We start from the raw sequence: 25,912 nt of genomic DNA on the forward strand, positions 1-25,912 counted from the left end.
GCGAGTTTTTGTTTTAACATTACGGCGAAAAGGCCGGACCCCCCATGGTGAGCCGCGATTGGCGTGCATAGGGAGGAAGGCCGAAACCCTGTTAGGCCACGTTTCAAATTTCAAGTCGATCGGACAACTAGAGCCCGAGATATGGGGGGTCAAAGTTTGGCCCATTTCCGTTACCATTGGGGCGGCCCCCATAGAAAATTTGGTCGCTTGCGCCGGGGTCAAAAATGGAGCTACGAGAAAACGCTTGCGGGGGATTGTTCATGTGTCTCAATGGGAAGTACTGTGTGAGCGGTTTGAAGTTCGGTGCAACGGTTATAGGTAATTGTCGCGGCCGAAATGTGTCAAATTCGTGAAATTTGACCCTATGAAAGTCGGGCGCTATTAGGCCTGGAGACAAACATTTTTTTTTAAATTGATGTACTTTTCGAGAGCAACATTTTGGCTATCTCGGATTTTTAAAATTTGCGAATGGAGTTTCTGTAGGGTATTTCCGTTCGATTTTTGGGCTATTTTTTAAACCTTCAAAAATTCGCCATATAAAAACTATGGAAGCTAGGACCACCTAATTTGGAGGGTTTGTAGGTAAATCTAGGGTGCACTTTCACACCAAAATTTGCGACATTCTATCGAACCGTTTCGGAGATATTCGCGAGTTTTTGTTTTAACATTACGGCGAAAAGGCCCGGACCCCCCATGGTGAGCCGCGATTAGCGAGCATAGGGAGGAAGGCCGAAACCCTGTTAGGCCACGTTTCAAATTTCAAGTCGATCGGACAATTAGAGCCCGAGATATGGGGGGTCAAAGTTTGGACCATTTCCGTGGCCATTGGGGCGGCCCCCATCGAAATTTCGGTCGCTTGCGCCGGGGTCAAGAATTGAGCTACGAGAAAACGCTTGCAGGGGATTGTTCATGTGTCTCAATGGGAAGTACTGTGTGAGCGGTTTGAAATTCGGTGCAACGGTTATAGGTAATTGTCGCATCCGAAATGTGTCAAATTCGTGAAATTTGACCCTATCAAAGTCGGGTCCTATTGGGCCTGGAGACAAACCTTTTTTTTTTAAATTGATGTACTCTTCGAGAGCAACATTTTGGCTATCTCGGATTTTTAAAATTCGCGAATGGAGTTTCTGTAGGGAATTTCCGTTCGATTTTTGGTCTATTTTTTAAACATTGAAAAATTCGCCATAAAAAAACGATGGAAGCTAGGACCACCAAATTTGGAGGGTTTGTAGGTAAATCTAGGGTGCCCTTTCACACCAAAATTTGCGACATTCTATTGAACCGTTTCGGAGATATTCGCGAGTTTTTGTTTTAACATTACGGCGAAAAGGCCCGGACCCCCCATGGTGAGCCGCGATTGGCGAGCATGGGGAGGAAGGCCGAAACCCTGTTAGGCCACGTTTCAAATTTCATGTCGATCAGACAATTAGGGCCCGAGATATGGGGGTCAAAGTTTGGCCCATTTCCGTTACCATTGGGACGGCCCCCCATCGAAATTTCGGTCGCTTGCGAAGGGGTCAAAAATGGAGCTACGAGAAAACGCTTGCGGGGGATTGTTCATGTGTCTCAATGGGAAGTACTGTGTGAGCGGTTTGAAATTCGGGGCAACGGTTATTGGTAATTGTCGCGGCCGAAATGTGTCAAATTCGTGAAATTTGACCCTATGAAAGTCGGGCCCTATTACGCCTGGAGACAAACATTTTTTTTTAAATTGATGTACTTTTCGAGAGCAACATTTTGGCTATCTCGGATTTTTAAAATTCGCGAATGGAGTTTCTGTAGGGTATTTCCGTTCGATTTTTGGGCTATTTTTTAAACATTCAAAAATTCGCCATAAAAAAACTATGGAAGCTAGGACCACCAAATTTGGAGGGTTTGTAGGTAAATCTAGGGTGCCCTTTCACACCAAAGATTGCGACATTCTATTGAACCGTTTCGGAGATATTCGCGAGTTTTTGTTTTAACATTATGGCGAAAAGGCCCGGACCCCCCATGGTGAGCCGCGATTGGCGAGCATGGGGACGAAGGCCGAAACACTGTTAGGCCACGTTTCAAATTTCAAGTCGATCGGACAATTAGGGCCCGAGATATGGGGGGTCAAAGTTTGGACCATTTCCGTGACCATTGGGGCGGCCCCCATCGAAATTTCGGTCGCTTGCGCCGGGGTCAAGAATTGAGCTACGAGAAAACGCTTGCAGGGGATTGTTCATGTGTCTCAATGGGAAGTACTGTGTGAGCGGTTTGAAATTCGGTGCAACGGTTATTGGTAATTGTCGCGGCCGAAATGTGTCAAATTCGTGAACTTTGACCCTATGAAAGTCGTGTCCTATTGGGCCTGGAGACAAACCTTTTTTTTTAAATTGGAAGTACTCTTCGAGAACAACATTTTGGCTATCTCGGATTTTTAAAATTCGCGAATGGAGTTTCTGTAGGGAATTTCCGTTCGAATTTTGCGCTATTTTTTAAACCTTCAAAAATTTGCCATAAAAAAACTATCGAAGATAAGACCACCAAATTTGGAGGTTTTGTAGGTAAATCTAGGGTGCCCTTTCACACCAAAAATTGCGACATTCTATCGAACCGTTTCGGAGATATTCGCGAGTATTTGTTTTAACATTACGGCGAAAAGGCCCGGACCCCCCATGGTGAGCCGCGATTGGCGAGCATGGAGAGGAAGGCCGAAACCCTGTTAGGCCACGTTTCAAATTTCAAGTCGATCGGACAATTAGGGCCCGAGATATGGGGGGTCAAAATTTGGCCCATTTCCGTGACCATTAGGGCGGCCCTCATCGAAATTTCGGTCGCTTGCGCCGAGGTCAAAAATTGAGCTACGAGAAAACGCTTGCGGGGGATTGTTCATGTGTCTCAATGGGAAGTACTGTGTGAGCGGTTTGAAGTTCGGTGCAACGGTTATAGGTAATTGTCGCGGCCGAAATGTGTCAAATTCGTGAAATTTGACCCTATGAAAGTCGGGCGCTATTAGGCCTGGAGACAAACATTTTTTTTTAAATTGATGTACTTTTCGAGAGCAACATTTTGGCTATCTCGGATTTTTAAAATTCGCGAATGGAGTTTCTGTAGGGTATTTCCGTTCGATTTTTGGGCTATTTTTTAAACCTTCAAAAATTCGCCATAAAAAAACTATGGAAGCTAGGACCACCTAATTTGGAGGGTTTGTAGGTAAATCTAGGGTGCACTTTCACACCAAAATTTGCGACATTCTATCGAACCGTTTCGGAGATATTCGCGAGTTTTTGTTTTAACATTACGGCGAAAAGGCCCGGACCCCCCATGGTGAGCCGCGATTAGCGAGCATAGGGAGGAAGGCCGAAACCCTGTTAGGCCACGTTTCAAATTTCAAGTCGATCGGACAATTAGAGCCCGAGATATGGGGGGTCAAAGTTTGGACCATTTCCGTGACCATTGGGGCGGCCCCCATCGAAATTTCGGTCGCTTGCGCCGGGGTCAAGAATTGAGCTACGAGAAAACGCTTGCAGGGGATTGTTCATGTGTCTCAATGGGAAGTACTGTGTGAGCGGTTTGAAATTCGGTGCAACGGTTATAGGTAATTGTCGCATCCGAAATGTGTCAAATTCGTGAACTTTGACCCTATCAAAGTCGGGTCCTATTGGGCCTGGAGACAAACCTTTTTTTTTAAATTGATGTACTCTTCGAGAGCAACATTTTGGCTATCTCGGATTTTTAAAATTCGCGAATGGAGTTTCTGTAGGGAATTTCCGTTCGATTTTTGGTCTATTTTTTAAACATTGAAAAATTCGCCATAAAAAAACGATGGAAGCTAGGACCACCAAATTTGGAGGGTTTGTAGGTAAATCTAGGGTGCCCTTTCACACCAAAATTTGCGACATTCTATTGAACCGTTTCGGAGATATTCGCGAGTTTTTGTTTTAACATTACGGCGAAAAGGCCCGGACCCCCCATGGTGAGCCGCGATTGGCGAGCATGGGGAGGAAGGCCGAAACCCTGTTAGGCCACGTTTCAAATTTCATGTCGATCAGACAATTAGGGCCCGAGATATGGGGGGTCAAAGTTTGGCCCATTTCCGTTACCATTGGGACGGCCCCCCATCGAAATTTCGGTCGCTTGCGAAGGGGTCAAAAATGGAGCTACGAGAAAACGCTTGCGGGGGATTGTTCATGTGTCTCAATGGGAAGTACTGTGTGAGCGGTTTGAAATTCGGTGCAACGGTTATAGGTAATTGTCGCGGCCGATATGTGTCAAATTCGTGAACTTAGACCCTATGAAAGTGGGGTCCTATTGGGCCTAGAGACAAACCTTTTTTTTTTAAATTCATGTACTCGTCGGGAGCAACGCTTTGGCTATCTGGGATTTTTAAAATTCGCGAATGGAGTTTCTGTAGGGAATTTGCGTTCGAATTTTGGGCTATTTTTTAAACATTCAAAAATTTGCCATAAAAAAACTATGGAAGATAAGACCACCAAATTTGGAGGGTTTGTAGGTAAATCTAGGGTGCCCTTTCACACCAAAATTTGGGACATTCTATCGAACCGTTTTGGAGATATTCGCGAGTATTTGTTTTAACATTACGGCGAAAAGGCCCGGACCCCCCATGGTGAGCCGCGATTGGCGAGCATGGAGAGGAAGGCCGAAACCCTGTTAGGCCACGTTTCAAATTTCAAGTCGATCGGACAATTAGGGCCCGAGATATGGGGGGTCAAAATTTGGCCCATTTCCGTGACCATTGGGGCGGCCCTCATCGAAATTTCGGTCGCTTGCGCCGGGGTTAAAAATTGAGCTACGAGAAAACGCTTGCGGGGGATTGTTCATGTGTCTCAATGGGAAGTACTGTGTGAGCGGTTTGAAGTTCGGTGCAACGGTTATAGGTAATTGTCGCGGCCGAAATGTGTCAAATTCGTGAAATTTGACCCTATGAAAGTCGGGCCCTATTAGGCCTGGAGACAAACATTTTTTTTAAATTGATGTACTTTTCGAGAGCAACATTTTGGCTATCTCGGATTTTTAAAATTCGCGAATGGAGTTTCTGTAGGGTATTTCCGTTCGATTTTTGGGCTATTTTTTAAACATTCAAAAATTCGCCATAAAAAAACTATGGAAGCTAGGACCAGCTAGATTGGAGGGTTTGTAGGTAAATCTAGGGTGCACTTTCACACCAAAATTTGCGACATTCTATCGAACCGTTTCGGAGATATTCCCGAGTTTTTGTTTTAACATTACGGCGAAAAGGCCCGGACCCCCCATGGTGAGCCGCGATTGGCGAGCATGGAGAGGAAGGCCGAAACCCTGTTAGTCCACGTTTCAAATTTCAAGTCGATCGGACAATTAGAGCCCGAGATATGGGGGGTCAAAGTTTGGACCATTTCCGTGATCATTGGGGCGGCCCCCATCGAAATTTCGGTCGCTTGCGCCGGGGTCAAGAATTGAGCTACGAGAAAACGCTTGCGGGGGATTGTTCATGTGTCTCAATGGGAAGTACTGTGTGAGCGGTTTGAAATTCGGTGCAACGGTTATAGGTAATTGTGGCGGCCGAAATGTGTCAAATTCGTGAAATTTGACCCTATGAAAGTCGGGTCCTATTGGGCCTGGAGACAAACCTTTTTTTTAAAATTGATGTACTCTTCGAGAGCAACATTTTGGCTATCTCGGATTTTTAAAATTCGCGAATGGAGTTTCTGTAGGGTATTTCCGTTCGATTTTTGGGCTATTTTTTAAACATTCAAAAATTCGCCATAAAAAAACTATGGAAGCTAGGACCAGCTAGATTGGAGGGTTTGTAGGTAAATCTAGGGTGCACTTTCACACCAAAATTTGCGACATTCTATCGAACCGTTTCGGAGATATTCCCGAGTTTTTGTTTTAACATTACGGCGAAAAGGCCCGGACCCCCCATGGTGAGCCGCGATTGGCGAGCATGGAGAGGAAGGCCGAAACCCTGTTAGTCCACGTTTCAAATTTCAAGTCGATCGGACAATTAGAGCCCGAGATATGGGGGGTCAAAGTTTGGACCATTTCCGTGATCATTGGGGCGGCCCCCATCGAAATTTCGGTCGCTTGCGCCGGGGTCAAGAATTGAGCTACGAGAAAACGCTTGCGGGGGATTGTTCATGTGTCTCAATGGGAAGTACTGTGTGAGCGGTTTGAAATTCGGTGCAACGGTTATAGGTAATTGTGGCGGCCGAAATGTGTCAAATTCGTGAAATTTGACCCTATGAAAGTCGGGTCCTATTGGGCCTGGAGACAAACCTTTTTTTTAAAATTGATGTACTCTTCGAGAGCAACATTTTGGCTATCTCGGATTTTTAAAATTCGCGAATGGAGTTTCTGTAGGGAATTTCCGTTCGATTTTTGGTCTATTTTTTAAACATTCAAAAATTCGCCATAAAAAAACTATGGAAGCTAGGACCACCAAATTTGGAGGGTTTGTAGGTAAATCTAGGGTGCCCTTTCACACCAAAATTTGCGACATTCTATTGAACCGTTTCGGAGATATTCGCGAGTTTTTGTTTTAACATTACGGCGAAAAGGCCCGGACCCCCCATGGTGAGCCGCGATTGGCGAGCATGGGGAGGAAGGCCGAAACCCTGTTAGGCCACGTTTCAAATTTGAAGTCGATCGGACAATTAGGGCCCGAGATATGGGGGGTCAAAATTTGGCCCATTTCCGTGATCTTCGATGGGCGGCCCCCATCGAAATCCGTGATTTTCGATGGGCGGCCCCCATCGAAATTTCGGTCGCTTGCGCCGGGGTCAAGAATTGAGCTACGAGAAAACGCTTGCGGGGGATTGTTCATGTGTCTCAATGGGAAGTACTGTATGAGCGGTTTGAAGTTCGGTGCAACGGTTATAGGTAATTGTCGCGGCCGAAATGTGTCAAATTCGTGAAATTTGACCCTATGAAAGTCGGGCCCTATTAGGCCTGGAGACAAACATTTTTTTTTAAATTGATGTACTTTTCGAGAGCAATATTTTGGCTATCTCGGATTTTTAAAATTCGCGAATGGAGTTTCTGTAGGGTATTTCCGTTCGATTTTTGGGCTATTTTTTAAACATTCAAAAATTCGCCATAAAAAAACTATGGAAGCTAGGACCACCTAATTTGGAGGGTTTGTAGGTAAATCTAGGGTGCCCTTTCACACCAAAATTTGCGACATTCTATGGAACCGTTTCGGAGATATTCGCGAGTTTTTGTTTTAACATTACGGCGAAAAGGCCCGGACCCCCATGGTGAGCCGCGATTGGCGAGCATGGGGAGGAAGGCCGAAACCCTGTTAGGCCACGTTTCAAATTTCATGTCGATCAGACAATTAGGGCCCGAGATATGGGGGGTCAAAATTTGGCCCATTTCCGTGACCATTGGGGCGGCCCTCATCGAAATTTCGGTCGCTTGCGCCGGGGTCAAAAATTGAGCTACGAGAAAACGCTTGCGGGGGATTGTTCATGTGTCTCAATGGGAAGTACTGTGTGAGCGGTTTGAAGTTCGGTGCAACGGTTATAGGTAATTGTCGCGGCCGAAATGTGTCAAATTCGTGAAATTTGACCCTATGAAAGTCGGGCCCTATTAGGCCTGGAGACAAACATTTTTTCTTAAATTGATGTACTTTTCGAGAGCAACATTTTGGCTATCTCGGATTTTTAAAATTCGCGAATGGAGTTTCTGTAGGGTATTTCCGTTCGATTTTTGGGCTATTTTTTAAACTTTCAAAAATTCGCCATAAAAAAACTATGGAAGCTAGGACCACCTAATTTGGAGGGTTTGTAGGTAAATCTAGGGTGCACTTTCACACCAAAATTTGCGACATTCTATCGAACCGTTTCGGAGATATTCGCGAGTTTTCGTTTTAACATTACGGCGAAAAGGCCCGGACCCCCCATGGTGAGCCGCGATTGGCGAGCATAGGGAGGAAGGCCGAAACCCTGTTAGGCCACGTTTCAAATTTCAAGTCGATCGGACAAATAGAGCCCGAGATATGGGGGGTCAAAGTTTGGCCCATTTCCGTTACGATTGGGGCGGCCCCCATCGAAATTTCGGTCGCTTGCGAAGGGGTCAAAAATGGAGCTACGAGAAAACGCTTCCGGGGGATTGTTCATGTGTCTCAATGGGAAGTACTGTGTGGGCGGTTTGAAATTCGGTGCAACGGTTATAGGTAATTGTCGCGGCCGAAATGTGTCAAATTCGTGAAATTTGACCCTATGAAAGTCGGGCCCTATTAGGCCTGGAGACAAACATTTTTTTTTTAAATTGATGTACTTTTTGAGAGCAACATTTTGGCTATCTCGGATTTTTAAAATTCGCGAATGGAGTTTCTGTAGGGTATTTCCGTTCGATTTTTGGGCTATTTTTTAAACTTTCAAAAATTCGCCATAAAAAAACTATGGAAGCTAGGACCACCTAATTTGGAGGGTTTGTAGGTAAATCTAGGGTGCTCTTTCACACCAAAATTTGCGACATTCTATCGAACCGTTTCGGAGATATTCGCGAGTTTTTGTTTTAACATTACGGCGAAAAGGCCCGGACACCCCCTTGTGAGCCGCGATTGGCGAGCATGGGGAGGATGGCCGAACGCTGTTATGCCACGTTTCAAATTTTAAGTCGATCCGACAATTAGGGCCCGAGATATGGGGCGTCAAAATTTGGCCCATTTCCGTGACCATTGGGGCGGGCCCCCATCGAAAATTTGGTCGCTTGCGCCGGGGTCAAAAATGGAGCTACGAGAAAACGCTTGCGGGGGATTGTTCATGTGTCTCAATGGGAAGTACTGTGTGAGCGGTTTGAAGTTCGGTGCAACGGTTATAGGTAATTGTCGCGGCCGAAATGTGTCAAATTCGTGAAATTTGACCCTATGAAAGTCGGGCCCTATTAGGCCTGGAGACAAACATTTTTTTTTAAATTGATGTACTTTTCGAGAGCAATATTTTGGCTATCTCGGATTTTTAAAATTCGCGAATGGAGTTTCTGTAGGGTATTTCCGTTCGATTTTTGGGCTATTTTTTAAAACTTCAAAAATTCGCCATAAAAAAACTATGGAAGCTAGGACCACCTAATTTGGAGGGTTTGTAGGTAAATCTAGGGTGCCCTTTCACACCAAAATTTGCGACATTCTATGGAACCGTTTCGGAGATATTCGCGAGTTTTTGTTTTAACATTACGGCGAAAAGGCCCGGACCCCCATGGTGAGCCGCGATTGGCGAGCATGGGGAGGAAGGCCGAAACCCTGTTAGGCCACGTTTCAAATTTCATGTCGATCAGACAATTAGGGCCCGAGATATGGGGGGTCAAAATTTGGCCCATTTCCGTGACCATTGGGGCGGCCCTCATCGAAATTTCGGTCGCTTGCGCCGGGGTCAAAAATTGAGCTACGAGAAAACGCTTGCGGGGGATTGTTCATGTGTCTCAATGGGAAGTACTGTGTGAGCGGTTTGAAGTTCGGTGCAACGGTTATAGGTAATTGTCGCGGCCGAAATGTGTCAAATTCGTGAAATTTGACCCTATGAAAGTCGGGCCCTATTAGGCCTGGAGACAAACATTTTTTCTTAAATTGATGTACTTTTCGAGAGCAACATTTTGGCTATCTCGGATTTTTAAAATTCGCGAATGGAGTTTCTGTAGGGTATTTCCGTTCGATTTTTGGGCTATTTTTTAAACTTTCAAAAATTCGCCATAAAAAAACTATGGAAGCTAGGACCACCTAATTTGGAGGGTTTGTAGGTAAATCTAGGGTGCACTTTCACACCAAAATTTGCGACATTCTATCGAACCGTTTCGGAGATATTCGCGAGTTTTCGTTTTAACATTACGGCGAAAAGGCCCGGACCCCCCATGGTGAGCCGCGATTGGCGAGCATAGGGAGGAAGGCCGAAACCCTGTTAGGCCACGTTTCAAATTTCAAGTCGATCGGACAAATAGAGCCCGAGATATGGGGGGTCAAAGTTTGGCCCATTTCCGTTACGATTGGGGCGGCCCCCATCGAAATTTCGGTCGCTTGCGAAGGGGTCAAAAATGGAGCTACGAGAAAACGCTTCCGGGGGATTGTTCATGTGTCTCAATGGGAAGTACTGTGTGGGCGGTTTGAAATTCGGTGCAACGGTTATAGGTAATTGTCGCGGCCGAAATGTGTCAAATTCGTGAAATTTGACCCTATGAAAGTCGGGCCCTATTAGGCCTGGAGACAAACATTTTTTTTTTAAATTGATGTACTTTTTGAGAGCAACATTTTGGCTATCTCGGATTTTTAAAATTCGCGAATGGAGTTTCTGTAGGGTATTTCCGTTCGATTTTTGGGCTATTTTTTAAACTTTCAAAAATTCGCCATAAAAAAACTATGGAAGCTAGGACCACCTAATTTGGAGGGTTTGTAGGTAAATCTAGGGTGCTCTTTCACACCAAAATTTGCGACATTCTATCGAACCGTTTCGGAGATATTCGCGAGTTTTTGTTTTAACATTACGGCGAAAAGGCCCGGACACCCCCTTGTGAGCCGCGATTGGCGAGCATGGGGAGGATGGCCGAACGCTGTTATGCCACGTTTCAAATTTTAAGTCGATCCGACAATTAGGGCCCGAGATATGGGGCGTCAAAATTTGGCCCATTTCCGTGACCATTGGGGCGGGCCCCCATCGAAAATTTGGTCGCTTGCGCCGGGGTCAAAAATGGAGCTACGAGAAAACGCTTGCGGGGGATTGTTCATGTGTCTCAATGGGAAGTACTGTGTGAGCGGTTTGAAGTTCGGTGCAACGGTTATAGGTAATTGTCGCGGCCGAAATGTGTCAAATTCGTGAAATTTGACCCTATGAAAGTCGGGCCCTATTAGGCCTGGAGACAAACATTTTTTTTTAAATTGATGTACTTTTCGAGAGCAATATTTTGGCTATCTCGGATTTTTAAAATTCGCGAATGGAGTTTCTGTAGGGTATTTCCGTTCGATTTTTGGGCTATTTTTTAAACATTCAAAAATTCGCCATAAAAAAACTATGGAAGCTAGGACCACCTAATTTGGAGGGTTTGTAGGTAAATCTAGGGTGCACTTTCACACCAAAATTTGCGACATTCTATCGAACCGTTTCGGAGATATTCGCGAGTTTTTGTTTTAACATTACGGCGAAAAGGCCCGGAACCCCCATGGTGAGCCGCGATTGGCGAGCATAGGGAGGAAGGCCGAAACCCTGTTAGGCCACGTTTCAAATTTCAAGTCGATCGGACAACTAGAGCCCGAGATATGGGGGGTCAAAGTTTGGCCCATTTCCGTTACCATTGGGGCGGCCCCCATCGAAATTTCGGTCGCTTGCGAAGGGGTCAAAAATGGAGCTACGAGAAAACGCTTCCGGGGGATTGTTCATGTGTCTCAATGGGAAGTACTGTGTGGGCGGTTTGAAGTTAGGTGCAACGGTTATAGGTAATTGTCGCGGCCGAAATGTGTCAAATTCGTGAAATTTGACCCTATGAAAGTCGGGCCCTATTAGGCCTGGAGACAAACATTTTTTTTTAAATTGATGTACTTTTTGAGAGCAACATTTTGGCTATCTCGGATTTTTAAAATTCGCGAATGGAGTTTCTGTAGGGTATTTCCGTTCGATTTTTGGGCTATTTTTTAAACTTTCAAAAATTCGCCATAAAAAAACTATGGAAGCTAGGACCACCTAATTTGGAGGGTTTGTAGGTAAATCTAGGGTGCACTTTCACACCAAAATTTGCGACATTCTATCGAACCGTTTCGGAGATATTCGCGAGTTTTTGTTTTAACATTACGGCGAAAAGGCCGGACCCCCCATGGTGAGCCGCGATTGGCGTGCATAGGGAGGAAGGCCGAAACCCTGTTAGGCCACGTTTCAAATTTCAAGTCGATCGGACAACTAGAGCCCGAGATATGGGGGGTCAAAGTTTGGCCCATTTCCGTTACCATTGGGGCGGCCCCCATCGAAAATTTGGTCGCTTGCGCCGGGGTCAAAAATGGAGCTACGAGAAAACGCTTGCGGGGGATTGTTCATGTGTCTCAATGGGAAGTACTGTGTGAGCGGTTTGAAGTTCGGTGCAACGGTTATAGGTAATTGTCGCGGCCGAAATGTGTCAAATTTCGTGAAATTTGACCCTATGAAAGTCGGGCCCTATTAGGCCTGGAGACAAACATTTTTTTTTAAATTGATGTACTTTTCGAGAGCAATATTTTGGCTATCTCGGATTTTTAAAATTCGCGAATGGAGTTTCTGTAGGGTATTTCCGTTCGATTTTTGGGCTATTTTTTAAACCTTCAAAAATTCGCCATAAAAAAACTATGGAAGCTAGGACCACCTAATTTGGAGGGTTTGTAGGTAAATCTAGGGTGCCCTTTCACACCAAAATTTGCGACATTCTATTGAACCGTTTCGGAGATATTCGCGAGTTTTTGTTTTAACATTACGGCGAAAAGGCCCGGACCCCCCATGGTGAGCCGCGATTGGCGAGCATGGGGAGGAAGGCCGAAACCCTGTTAGGCCACGTTTCAAATTTCATGTCGATCAGACAATTAGGGCCCGAGATATGGGGGGTCAAAATTTGGCCCATTTCCGTGACCATTGGGGCGGCCCTCATCGAAATTTCGGTCGCTTGCGCCGGGGTCAAAAATTGAGCTACGAGAAAACGCTTGCGGGGGATTGTTCATGTGTCTCAATGGGAAGTACTGTGTGAGCGGTTTGAAGTTCGGTGCAACGGTTATAGGTAATTGTCGCGGCCGAAATGTGTCAAATTCGTGAAATTTGACCCTATGAAAGTCGGGCCCTATTAGGCCTGGAGACAAACATTTTTTCTTAAATTGATGTACTTTTTGAGAGCAACATTTTGGCTATCTCGGATTTTTAAAATTCGCCAATGGAGTTTCTGTAGGGTATTTCCGTTCGATTTTTGGGCTATTTTTTAAACTTTCAAAAATTCGCCATAAAAAAACTATGGAAGCTAGGACCACCTAATTTGGAGGGTTTGTAGGTAAATCTAGGGTGCACTTTCACACCAAAATTTGCGACATTCTATCGAACCGTTTCGGAGATATTCGCGAGTTTTTGTTTTAACATTACGGCGAAAAGGCCCGGACCCCCCATGGTGAGCCGCGATTGGCGAGCATAGGGAGGAAGGCCGAAACCCTGTTAGGCCACGTTTCAAATTTCAAGTCGATCGGACAACTAGAGCCCGAGATATGTGGGGTTAAAGTTTGGCCCATTTCCGTGACCATTGGGGCGGCCCTCATCGAAATTTCGGTCGCTTGCGCCGGGGTCAAAAATTGAGCTACGAGAAAACGCTTGCGGGGGATTGTTCATGTGTCTCAATGGGAAGTACTGTGTGAGCGGTTTGAAGTTCGGTGCAACGGTTATAGGTAATTGTCGCGGCCGAAATGTGTCAAATTCGTGAAATTTGACCCTATGAAAGTCGGGCCCTATTAGGCCTGGAGACAAACATTTTTTTTTAAATTGATGTACTTTTCGAGAGCAATATTTTGGCTATCTCGGATTTTTAAAATTCGCGAATGGAGTTTCTGTAGGGTATTTCCGTTCGATTTTTGGGCTATTTTTTAAAACTTCAAAAATTCGCCAAAAAAAACTATGGAAGCTAGGACCACCAAATTTGGAGGGTTTGTAGGTATATCTAGGGTGCTCTTTCACACCAAAATTTGCGACATTCTATGGAACCGTTTCGGAGATTTTCGCGAGTTTTTGTTTTAACATTACGGCGAAAAGGCCCGGACACCCCCTTGTGAGCCGCGATTGGCGAGCATGGGGAGGATGGCCGAACCCTGTTATGCCACGTTTCAAATTTTAAGTCGATCCGACAATTAGGGCCCGAGATATGGGGCGTCAAAATTTGGCCCATTTCCGTGACCATTGGGGCGGGCCCCCATCGAAATTTTGGTCGCTTGCGCCGGGGTCAAAAATTGAGCTACGAGAAGACGCTTGCGGGGGATTGTTCATGTGTCTCAATGGGAAGTACTGTGTGAGCGGTTTGAAATTCGGTGCAACGGTTATAGGTAATTGTCGCGGCCGAAATGTGTCAAATTCGTGAAATTTGACCCTATGAAAGTCGGGCCCTATCAGGCCTGGAGACAAACATTTTTTTTTAAATTCATGTACTTTTCGAGAGCAACATTTTGGCTATCTCGGATTTTTAAAATTCGCGAATGGAGTTTCTGTAGGGTATTTCCGTTCGAATTTTGGGCTATTTTTTAAACTTTCAAAAATTCGCCATAACAAAACTATGGAAGCTAGGACCACCTAATTTGGAGGGTTTGTAAGTAAATCTAGGGTGCACTTTCACACCAAAATTTGCGACATTCTATCGAACCTTTTCGGAGATATTCGCGAGTTTTTGTTTTAACATTACGGCGAAAAGGCCCGGACCCCCCATGGTGAGCCGCGATTGGCGAGCATAGGGAGGAAGGCCGAAACCCTGTTAGGCCACGTTTCAAATTTCAAGTCGATCGGACAACTACAGCCCGAGATATGGGGGGTCAAAATTTGGCCCATTTCCGTTACCATTGGGGCGGCCCCCATCGAAATTTCGGTCGCTTGCGAAGGGGTCAAAAATGGAGCTACGAGAAAACGCTTCCGGGGGATTGTTCATGTGTCTCAATGGGAAGTACTGTGTGGGCGGTTTGAAATTCGGTGCAACGGTTATAGGTAATTGTCGCGGCCGAAATGTGTCAAATTCGTGAACTTAGACCCTATGAAAGTGGGGTCCTATTGGGCCTAGAGACAAACCTTTTTATTAAAATTCATGTACTCTTGGAGAGCAACATTTTGGCTATCTCGGATTTTTAAAATTCGCGAATGGAGTTTCTGTAGGGAATTTCCGTTCGATTTTTGGGCTATTTTTTAAAACTTCAAAAATTCGCCAAAAAAAACTATGGAAGCTAGGACCACCAAATTTGGAGGGTTTGTAGGTAAATCTAGGGTGCTCTTTCACACCAAAATTTGCGACATTCTATCGAACCGTTTCGGAGATATTCGCGAGTTTTTTTTTTAACATTACGGCGAAAAGGCCCGGACCCCCCATGGTGAGCCGCGATTGGCGAGCATAGGGAGGAAGGCCGAAACCCTGTTAGGCCACGTTTCAAATTTCAAGTCGATCGGACAACTAGAGCCCGAGATATGGGGGGTCAAAGTTTGGCCCATTTCCGTTACCATTGGGGCGGCCCCCATCGAAATTTCGGTCGCTTGCGAAGGGGTCAAAAATGGAGCTACGAGAAAACGCTTCCGGGGGATTGTTCATGTGTCTCAATGGGAAGTACTGTGTGAGCGGTTTGAAATTCGGTGCAACGGTTATTGGTAATTGTCGCGGCCGAAATGTGTCAAATTCGTTAACTTTGACCCTATGAAAGTCGTGTCCTATTGGGCCTAGAGACAAACCTTTTTTTTTAAATTGGAAGTACTCTTCGAGAACAACATTTTGGCTATCTCGGATTTTTGAAATTCGCGAATGGAGTTTCTGTAGGGAATTTCCGTTCGATTTTTGGGCTATTTTTTAAACCTTCAAAAATTCGCCATAAAAAAACTATGGAAGCTAGGACCACCAAATTTGGAGGGTTTGTAGGTAAATCTAGGGTGCCCTTTCACACCAAAATTTGCGACATTCTATCGAACCGTTTCGGAGATATTCGCGAGTATTTGTTTTAACATTACGGCGAAAAGGCCCGGACCCCCATGGTGAGCCGCGATTGGCGAGCATGGGGAGGAAGGCCGAAACCCTGTTAGGCTACGTTTCAAATTTCAAGTCGGTCGGACAATTAGGGCCCGAGATATGGGGAGTCAAAATTTGGCCCATTTCCGTGACAATTGGGGCGGCCCTCATCGAAATTTCGGTCGCTTGCGCCGGGGTCAAAAATTGAGCTACGAGAAAACGCTTGCGGGGGATTGTTCATGTGTCTCAATGGGAAATACTGTGTAAGCGGTTTGAAATTCGGTGCATCGGTTATAGGTAATTGACGCGGCCGAAATGTGACAAATTCGTGAAATTTGACCCTATGAAAGTCGGGCCCTATTGGGCCTGGAGACAAACCTTTTTTTTTAAATTGATGTACTCTTCGAGAGCAACATTTTGGCTATCTCGGATTTTTAAAATTCGCGAATGGAGTTTCTGTAGGGTATTTCCGTTTCATTTTTGGTCTATTTTTAAAACCTTCAAAAATTCGCCATTAAAAAACTATGGAAGCTAGGAACACCTAATTTGGAGAGTTTGTAGGTAAATCTAGGGCGCCCTTTCACACCAAAATTTGCGACATTCTATCGAACCGTTTCGGAGATATTCGCGAGTTTTTGTTTTAACATTACGGCGAAAAGGCCCGGACCCCCCCTGGTGAGCCGCGATTGGCGAGCATGGGGAGGAAGGCCGAAACCCTTTTAGGTCACGTTTCAAATTTCAAGTCGATTGGACAATTAGGGCCCGAGATATGGGGGGTCAAACTTTGGCTCATTTCCATGACCATTGGGGCGGCCCTCATCGAAATTTCGGTCGCTTGCACCGGGGTGAAAAATTGAGCTACGAGAAAACGCTTGCGGGGGATTGTTCATGTGTCTCAATGGGAAGAACTGTGCGAGCGGTTTGAAATTCGGTGCAACGGTTATAGGTAATTGTCGCGGCCGAAATGTGTCAAATTCGTGAAATTTGACCCTATGAAAGTCGGGCCCTATTGGGCCTGGAGACAAAACTTTTTTTTAAATTGGAAGTACTCTTCGAGAACAACATTTTGGCTATCTCGGATTTTTAAAATTCGCGAATGGAGTTTCTGTAGGGTATTTCCGTTCGATTTTTGGGCTATTTTTAAAACCTTCAAAAATTCGCATTAAAAAAACTATGGAAGCTAGGACCACCAAATTTGGAGGGTTTGTAGGTAAATCTAGGGTGCTCTTTCACACCGAAATTTGCGACATTCTATCGAACCGTTTCGGAGATATTCGCGAGTTTTTGTTTTAAAATTACGGCGAAAAGGCACGGACCCCCCTGGTGAGCCGCGATTGGCGAGCATGGGGAGGAAGGCCGAAACCCTGTTAGGCCACGTTTCAAATTTCATGTCGATCGGACAATTAGGGCCCGAGATATGGGGGGTCAAAGTTTGGCCCATTTCCGTTACCATTGGGATGGCCCCCCATCGAAATTTCGGTCGCTTGCGAAGGGGTCAAAAGAAGAGCTACGAGAAAACGCTTGCGGGGGATTGTTCATGTGTCTCAATGGGAAGTACTGTGTGAGCGGTTTCAAATTCGGTGCAACGGTTATAGGTAATTGTCGCGGCCGAAATGTGTCAAATTCGTGAAATTTGACCCTATGAAAGTGGGGTCCTATTGGGCCTAGAGACAAACCTTTTTTTTTTAAATTCATGTACTCTTCGAGAGCAACGTTTTGGCTATCTGGGATTTTTAAAATTCGCGAATGGAGTTTCTGTAGGGAATTTCCGTTCGAATTTTGGGCTATTTTTTAAACCTTCAAAAATTTGCCATAAAAAATTTGGAAGCTAAGACCACCAAATTTGGAGGGTTTGTAGGTAAATCTAAAGTGCCTTTTCACACCAAAATTTGCGGCATTCTATCGAACCGTTTCGGAGATATTCGCGAGTTTTTGTTTTAAAATTACGGCAAAAAGGCACGGACCCCCCTGGTGAGCCGCGATTGGCGAGCATGGGGAGGAAGGCAGAAACCCTGTTAGGCCACGTTTCAAATTTCATGTCGATCGGACAATTAGTTCCCGAGATATGGGGGGTCAAAGTTTGGCCCATTTCCGTGACCATTGGGGCGGCCCTCATCGAAATTTCGGTCGCTTGCGCCGGGGTCAAAAATTGACCTACGAGAAAACGCTTGCGGGGGATTGTTCATGTGTCTCAATGGGAAGTACTGTGTGAGCGGTTTGAAATTCGGTGCAACGGTTATAGGTAATTGTCGCGGCCGAAATGTGTCAAATTCGTGAAATTTGACCCTATGAAAGTGGGGTCCTATTGGGCAAACCTTTTTTTTTTAAATTCATGTACTCTTCGAGAGCAACGCTTTGGCTATCTGGGATTTTTAAAATTCGCGAATGGAGTTTCTGTAGGGAATTTCCGTTGGAATTTTGGGCTATTTTTTAAACCTTCAAAAATTTGCCATAAAAAAACTATCGAAGATAAGACCACCAAATTTGGAGGGTTTGTAGGTAAATCTAGGGTGCCCTTTCACACCAAAATTTGCGACATTCTATCGAACCGTTTCGGAGATATTCGCGAGTATTTGTTTTAACATTACGGCGAAAAGGCCCGGACCCCCCATGGTGAGTCGCGATTGGCGAGCATGGAGAGGAAGGCCGAAACCCTGTTAGGCCACGTTTCAAATTTCAAGTCGATCGGACAATTAGGGCCCGAGATATGGGGGGTCAAAATTTGGCCCATTTCCGTGACCATTGGGGCGGCCCTCATCGAAATTTCGTTCGCTTGCGCCGAGGTCAAAAATTGAGCTACGAGAAAACGCTTGCGGGGGATTGTTCATGTGTCTCAATGGGAAGTACTGTGTGAGCGGTTTGAAGTTCGGTGCAAAGGTTATAGGTAATTGTCGCGGCCGAAATGTGTCAAATTCGTGAAATTTGACCCTATGAAAGTCGGTCCCTATTAGGCCTGGAGACAAACATTTTTTTTAAATTGATGTACTCTTCGAGAGCAATATTTTGGCTATCTCGGATTCTTAAAATTCGCGAATGGAGTTTCTGTAGGGTATTTCCGTTCGATTTTTGGGCTATTTTTTAAACATTCAAAAATTCGCCATAAAAAAACTATGGAAGCTAGGACCACCTAATTTGGAGGGTTTGTAGGTAAATCTAGGGTGCACTTTCACACAAAAATTTGCGACATTCTATCGAACCGTTTCGGAGATATTCGCGAGTTTTTGTTTTAACATTAGGGCGAAAAGGCCCGGACCCCCCATTGTGAGCCGCGATTAGCGAGCATAGGGAGGAAGGCCGAGACCCTGTTAGGCCACGTTTCAAATTTCAAGTCGATCGGACAATTAGAGCCCGAGATATGGGGGGTCAATGTTTGGACCATTTCCGTGACCATTGGGGCGGCCCCCATCGAAATTTCGGTGGCTTGCGCCGGGGTCAAGAATTGAGCTACGAGAAAACGCTTGCAGGGGATTGTTCATGTGTCTCAATGGGAAGTACTGTGTGAGCGGTTTGAAATTCGGTGCAACGGTTATAGGTAATTGTCGCATCCGAAATGTGTCAAATTCGTGAACTTTGACCCTATCAAAGTCGGGTCCTATTGGGCCTGGAGACAAACCTTTTTTTTTAAATTGATGTACTCTTTGAGAGCAACATTTTGGCTATCTCGGATTTTTAAAATATGCGAATGGAGTTTCTGTAGGGAATTTCCGTTCGATTTTTGGTCTATTTTTTAAACATTCAAAAATTCGCCATAAAAAAACGATGGAAGCTAGGACCACCAAATTTGGAGGGTTTGTAGGTAAATCTAGGGTGCCCTTTCACACCAAAATTTGCGACATTCTATTGAACCGTTTCGGAGATATTCGCGAGTTTTTGTTTTAACATTACGGCGAAAAGGCCCGGACCCCCCATGGTGAGCCGCGATTGGCGAGCATGGGGAGGAAGGCCGAAACCCTGTTAGGCCACGTTTCAAATTTCATGTCGATCAGACAATTAGGGCCGGAGATATGGGGGGTCAAAATTTGGCCCATTTCCGTGACCATTGGGGCGGCACTCATCGAAATTTCGGTCGTTTGCGCCGGGGTCAAAAATTGAGCTACGAGAAAACGCTTGCGGGGGATTGTTCATGTGTCTCAATGGGAAGTACTGTGTGAGCGGTTTGAAGTTCGGTGCAACGGTTATAGGTAATTGTCGCGGCCGAAATGTGTCAAATTCGTGAAATTTGACCCTATGAAAGTCGGGCCCTATTAGGCCTGGAGACAAACATTTTTTTTTAAATTCATGTACTTTTCGAGAGCAACATTTTGGCTATCTCGGATTTTTAAAATTCGCGAATGGAGTTTCTGTAGGGTATTTCCGTTTGATTTTTGGGCTATTTTTTAAAACTTCAAAAATTCGCCAAAAAAAACTATGGAAGCTAGGACCACCAAATTTGGAGGGTTTGCAGGTAAATCTAGGGTGCCCTTTCACACCAAAATTTTGGACATTCTATCGAACCGTTTCGGAGATATTCGCGAGTATTTGTTTTAACATTACGGCGAAAAGGCCCGGACCCCCCATGGTGAGCCGCGATTGTCGAGCATAGGGAGGAAGACCGAAACCCTGTTAGGCCACGTTTCAAATTTCAAGTCGATTGGACAATTAGAGACCGAGATATGGGGGGTCAAAGTTTGGCCCATTTCCGTTACAATTGGGGCGGCCCCCATCGAAATTTCGGTCGCTTGCGAAGGGGTCAAAAATGGAGCTACGAGAAAACGCTTCCGGGGGATTGTTCATGTGTCTCAATGGGAAGTACTGTGTGGGCGGTTTGAAATTCGGTGCAACGGTTATAGGTAATTGTCGCGGCCGAAATGTGTCAAATTCGTGAATTTAGACCCTATGAAAGTGGGGTCCTATTGGGCCTAGAGACAAACCTTTTTTTTAATATTCATGTACTCTTGGAGAGCAACATTTTGGCTATCTCGGATTTTTAAAATTCGCGAATGGAGTTTCTGTAGGGAATTTCCGTTCGATTTTTGGGCTATTTTTTAAAACTTCAAAAATTCGCCAAAAAAAACTATGGAAGCTAGGACCACCAAATTTGGAGGGTTTGTATGTAAATCTAGGGTGCTCTTTCACACCAAAATTTGCGACATTCTATCAAACCGTTTCGGAGATATTCGCGAGTTTTTGTTTTAACATTACGGCGAAAAGGCCCGGACACCCCCTTGTGAGCCGCGATTGGCGAGCATGGGGAGGATGGCCGAAACCCTGTTAGGCTACGTTTCAAATTTCAAGTCGATCCGACAATTAGGGCAGAGATATGGGGCGTCAAAATTTGGCCCATTTCCGTGACCATTGGGGCGGGCCCCCATCGAAATTTTGGTCGCTTGCGCCGGGGTCAAAAATTGAGCTACGAGAAGACGCTTGCGGGGGATTGTTCATGTGTCTCAATGGGAAGTACTGTGTGAGCGGTTTGAAATTCTGTGCAACGGTTATTGGTAATTGTCGCGGCCGAAATGTGTCAAATTCGTGAACTTTGACCCTATGAAAGTCGTGTCCTATTGGGCCTGGAGACAAACCTTTTTTTTTAAATTGGAAGTACTCTTCGAGAACAACATTTTGGCTATCTCGGATTTTTGAAATTCGCGAATGGAGTTTCTGTAGGGAATTTCCGTTCGATTTTTGGGCTATTTTTTAAACATTCAAAAATTCGCCATAAAAAAACTATGGAAGCTAGGACCACCAAATTTGGAGGGTTTGTAGGTAAATCTAGGGTGCCCTTTCACACCAAAATTTGCGATATTCTATCGAATCGTTTCGGAGATATTCGCGAGTATTTGTTTTAACATTACGGCGAAAAGGCCCGGACCCCCATGGTGAGCCGCGATTGGCGAGCATGGGGAGGAAGGCCGAAACCCTGTTAGGCTACGTTTCGAATTTCAAGTCGGTCGGACAATTAGGGCCCGAGATATGGGGAGTCAAAATTTGGCCCATTTCCGTGACAATTGGGGCGGCCCTCATCGAAATTTCGGTCGCTTGCGCCGGGGTCAAAAATTGAGCTACGAGAAAACGCTTGCGGGGGATTGTTCATGTGCCTCAATGGGAAATACTGTGTAAGCGGTTTGAAATTCGGTGCAACGGTTATAGGTAATTGACGCGGCCGAAATGTGTCAAATTCGTGAAATTTGACCCTATGAAAGTCGGGCCCTATTGGGCCTGGAGACAAACCTTTTTTTTTAAATTGATGTACTCTTCGAGAGCAACATTTTGGCTATCTCGGATTTTTAAAATTCGCGAATGGAGTTTCTGTAGGGTATTTCCGTTTCATTTTTGGTCTATTTTTAAAACATTCAAAAATTCGCCATTAAAAAACTATGGAAGCTAGGACCACCTAATTTGGAGAGTTTGTAGGTAAATCTAGGGCGCCCTTTCACACCAAAATTTGCGACATTCTATCGAACCGTTTCGGAGATATTCGCGAGTTTTTGTTTTAACATTACGGCGAAAAGGCCCGGACCCCCCCTGGTGAGCCGCGATTGGCGAGCATGGGGAGGAAGGCCGAAACCCTTTTAGGTCACGTTTCAAATTTCAAGTCGATTGGACAATTAGGGCCCGAGATATGGGGGGTCAAATTTTGGCCCATTTCCGTGACCATTGGGGCGGCCCTCATCGAAATTTCGTTCGCTTGCGCCGAGGTCAAAAATTGAGCTACGAGAAAACGCTTGCGGGAGATTGTTCATGTGTCTCAATGGGAAGTACTGTGTGAGCGGTTTGAAGTTCGGTGCAACGGTTATAGGTAATTGTCGCGGCGGAAATGTGTCAAATTCGTGAAATTTGACCCTATGAAAGTCGGTCCCTATTAGGCCTGGAGACAAACATTTTTTTTTAAATTGATGTACTTTTCGAGAGCAATATTTTGGCTATCTCGGATTTTTAAAATTCGCGAATGGAGTTTCTGTAGGGTATTTCCGTTCGATTTTTGGGCTATTTTTTAAAACTTCAAAAATTCGCCAAAAAAAACTATGGAAGCTAGGACCACCAAATTTGGAGGGTTTGTATGTAAATCTAGGGTGCTCTTTCACACCAAAATTTGCGACATTCTATCAAACCGTTTCGGAGATATTCGCGAGTTTTTGTTTTAACATTACGGCGAAAAGGCCCGGACACCCCCTTGTGAGCCGCGATTGGCGAGCATGGGGAGGATGGCCGAAACCCTGTTAGGCTACGTTTCAAATTTCAAGTCGATCCGACAATTAGGGCCCGAGATATGGGGCGTCAAAATTTGGCCCATTTCCGTGACCATTGGGGCGGGCCCCCATCGAAATTTTGGTCGCTTGCGCCGGGGTCAAAAATTGAGCTACGAGAAGACGCTTGCGGGGGATTGTTCATGTGTCTCAATGGGAAGTACTGTGTGAGCGGTTTGAAATTCTGTGCAACGGTTATTGGTAATTGTCGCGGCCGAAATGTGTAAAATTCGTGAACTTTGACCCTATGAAAGTCGTGTCCTATTGGGCCTGGAGACAAACCTTTTTTTTTAAATTGGAAGTACTCTTCGAGAACAACATTTTGGCTATCTCGGATTTTTGAAATTCGCGAATGGAGTTTCTGTAGGGAATTTCCGTTCGATTTTTGGGCTATTTTTTAAACATTCAAAAATTCGCCATAAAAAAACTATGGAAGCTAGGACCACCAAATTTGGAGGGTTTGTAGGTAAATCTAGGGTGCCCTTTCACACCAAAATTTGCGACATTCTATCGAACCGTTTCGGAGATATTCGCGAGTATTTGTTTTAACATTACGGCGAAAAGGCCCGGACCCCCATGGTGAGCCGCGATTGGCGAGCATGGGGAGGAAGGCCGAAACCCTGTTAGGCTACGTTTCGAATATCAAGTCGGTCGGACAATTAGGGCCCGAGATATCGGGAGTCAAAATTTGGCCCATTTCCGTGACAATTGGGGCGGCCCTCATCGAAATTTCGGTCGCTTGCGCCGAGGTCAAAAATTGAGCTACGAGAAAACGCTTGCGGGGGATTGTTCATGTGTCTCAATGGGAAGTACTGTGTGAGCGGTTTGAAGTTCGGTGCAACGGTTATAGGTAATTGTCGCGGCCGAAATGTGTCAAATTCGTGAAATTTGACCCTATGAAAGTCGGTCCCTATTAGGCCTGGAGACAAACATTTTTTTTAAATTGATGTACTCTTCGAGAGCAATATTTTGGCTATCTCGGATTCTTAAAATTCGCGAATGGAGTTTCTGTAGGGTATTTCCGTTCGATTTTTGGGCTATTTTTTAAACATTCAAAAATTCGCCATAAAAAAACTATGGAAGCTAGGACCACCTAATTTGGAGGGTTTGTAGGTAAATCTAGGGTGCACTTTCACACAAAAATTTGCGACATTCTATCGAACCGTTTCGGAGATATTCGCGAGTTTTTGTTTTAACATTAGGCCGAAAAGGCCCGGACCCCCCATGGTGAGCCGCGATTAGCGAGCATAGGGAGGAAGGCCGAGACCCTGTTAGGCCACGTTTCAAATTTCAAGTCGATCGGACAATTAGAGCCCGAGATATGGGGGGTCAATGTTTGGACCATTTCCGTGACCATTGGGGCGGCCCCCATCGAAATTTCGGTGTCTTGCGCCGGGGTCAAGAATTGAGCTACGAGAAAACGCTTGCTGGGGATTGTTCATGTGTCTCAATGGGAAGTACTGTGTGAGCGGTTTGAAATTCGGTGCAACGGTTATAGGTAATTGTCGCATCCGAAATGTGTCAAATTCGTGAACTTTGATCCTATCAAAGTCGGGTCCTATTGGGCCTGGAGACAAACCTTTTTTTTTTAAATTGATGTACTCTTCGAGAGCAACATTTTGGCTATCTCGGATTTTTAAAATATGCGAATGGAGTTTCTGTAGGGAATTTCCGTTCGATTTTTGGTCTATTTTTTAAACATTCAAAAATTCGCCATAAAAAAACGATGGAAGCTAGGACCACCAAATTTGGAGGGTTTGTAGGTAAATCTAGGGTGCCCTTTCACACCAAAATTTGCGACATTCTATTGAACCGTTTCGGAGATATTCGCGAGTTTTTGTTTTAACATTACGGCGAAAAGGCCCGGACCCCCCATGGTGAGCCGCGATTGGCGAGCATGGGGAGGAAGGCCGAAACCCTGTTAGGCCACGTTTCAAATTTCATGTCGATCAGACAATTAGGGCCGGAGATATGGGGGGTCAAAATTTGGCCCATTTCCGTGACCATTGGGGCGGCACTCATCGAAATTTCGGTCGCTTGCGCCGGGGTCAAAAATTGAGCTACGAGAAAACGCTTGCGGGGGATTGTTCATGTGTCTCAATGGGAAGTACTGTGTGAGCGGTTTGAAGTTCGGTGCAACGGTTATAGGTAATTGTCGCGGCCGAAATGTGTCAAATTCGTGAAATTTGACCCTATGAAAGTCGGGCCCTATTAGGCCTGGAGACAAACATTTTTTTTTAAATTCATGTACTTTTCGAGAGCAACATTTTGGCTATCTCGGATTTGTAAAATTCGCGAATGGAGTTTCTGTAGGGTATTTCCGTTTGATTTTTGGGCTATTTTTTAAATCTTCAAAAATTCGCCAAAAAAAACTATGGAAGCTAGGACCACCAAATTTGGAGGGTTTGCAGGTAAATCTAGGGTGCCCTTTCACACCAAAATTTGCGACATTCTATCGAACCGTTTCGGAGATATTCGCGAGTGGTTGTTTTAACATTACGGCGAAAAGGCCCGGACCCCCCATGGTGAGCCGCGATTGTCGAGCATAGGGAGGAAGACCGAAACCCTGTTAGGCCACGTTTCAAATTTCAAGTCGATTGGACAATTAGAGACCGAGATATGGGGGGTCAAAGTTTGGCCCATTTCCGTTACCATTGGGGCGGCCCCCATCGAAATTTCGGTCGCTTGCGAAGGGGTCAAAAATGGAGCTACGAGAAGACGCTTGCGGGGGATTGTTCATGTGTCTCAATGGGAAGTACTGTGTGAGCGGTTTGAAATTCTGTGCAACGGTTATTGGTAATTGTCGCGGCCGAAATGTGTCAAATTCGTGAACTTTGACGCTATGAAAGTCGTGTCCTATTGGGCCTGGAGACAAACCTTTTTTTTTAAATTGGAAGTACTCTTCGAGAACAACATTTTGGCTATCTCGGATTTTTGAAATTCGCGAATGGAGTTTCTGTAGGGAATTTCCGTTCGATTTTTGGGCTATTTTTTAAAACTTCAAAAATTCGCCAAAAAAAACTATGGAAGCTAGGACCACCAAATTTGGAGGGTTT

Source organism: Stegodyphus dumicola, chromosome 2 (genome assembly GCF_044657685.1).
Source record: "Stegodyphus dumicola isolate Sdum_Otavi_A_Nest chromosome 2, ASM4465768v1".
NCBI lineage: Eukaryota > Metazoa > Arthropoda > Arachnida > Araneae > Eresidae > Stegodyphus > Stegodyphus dumicola.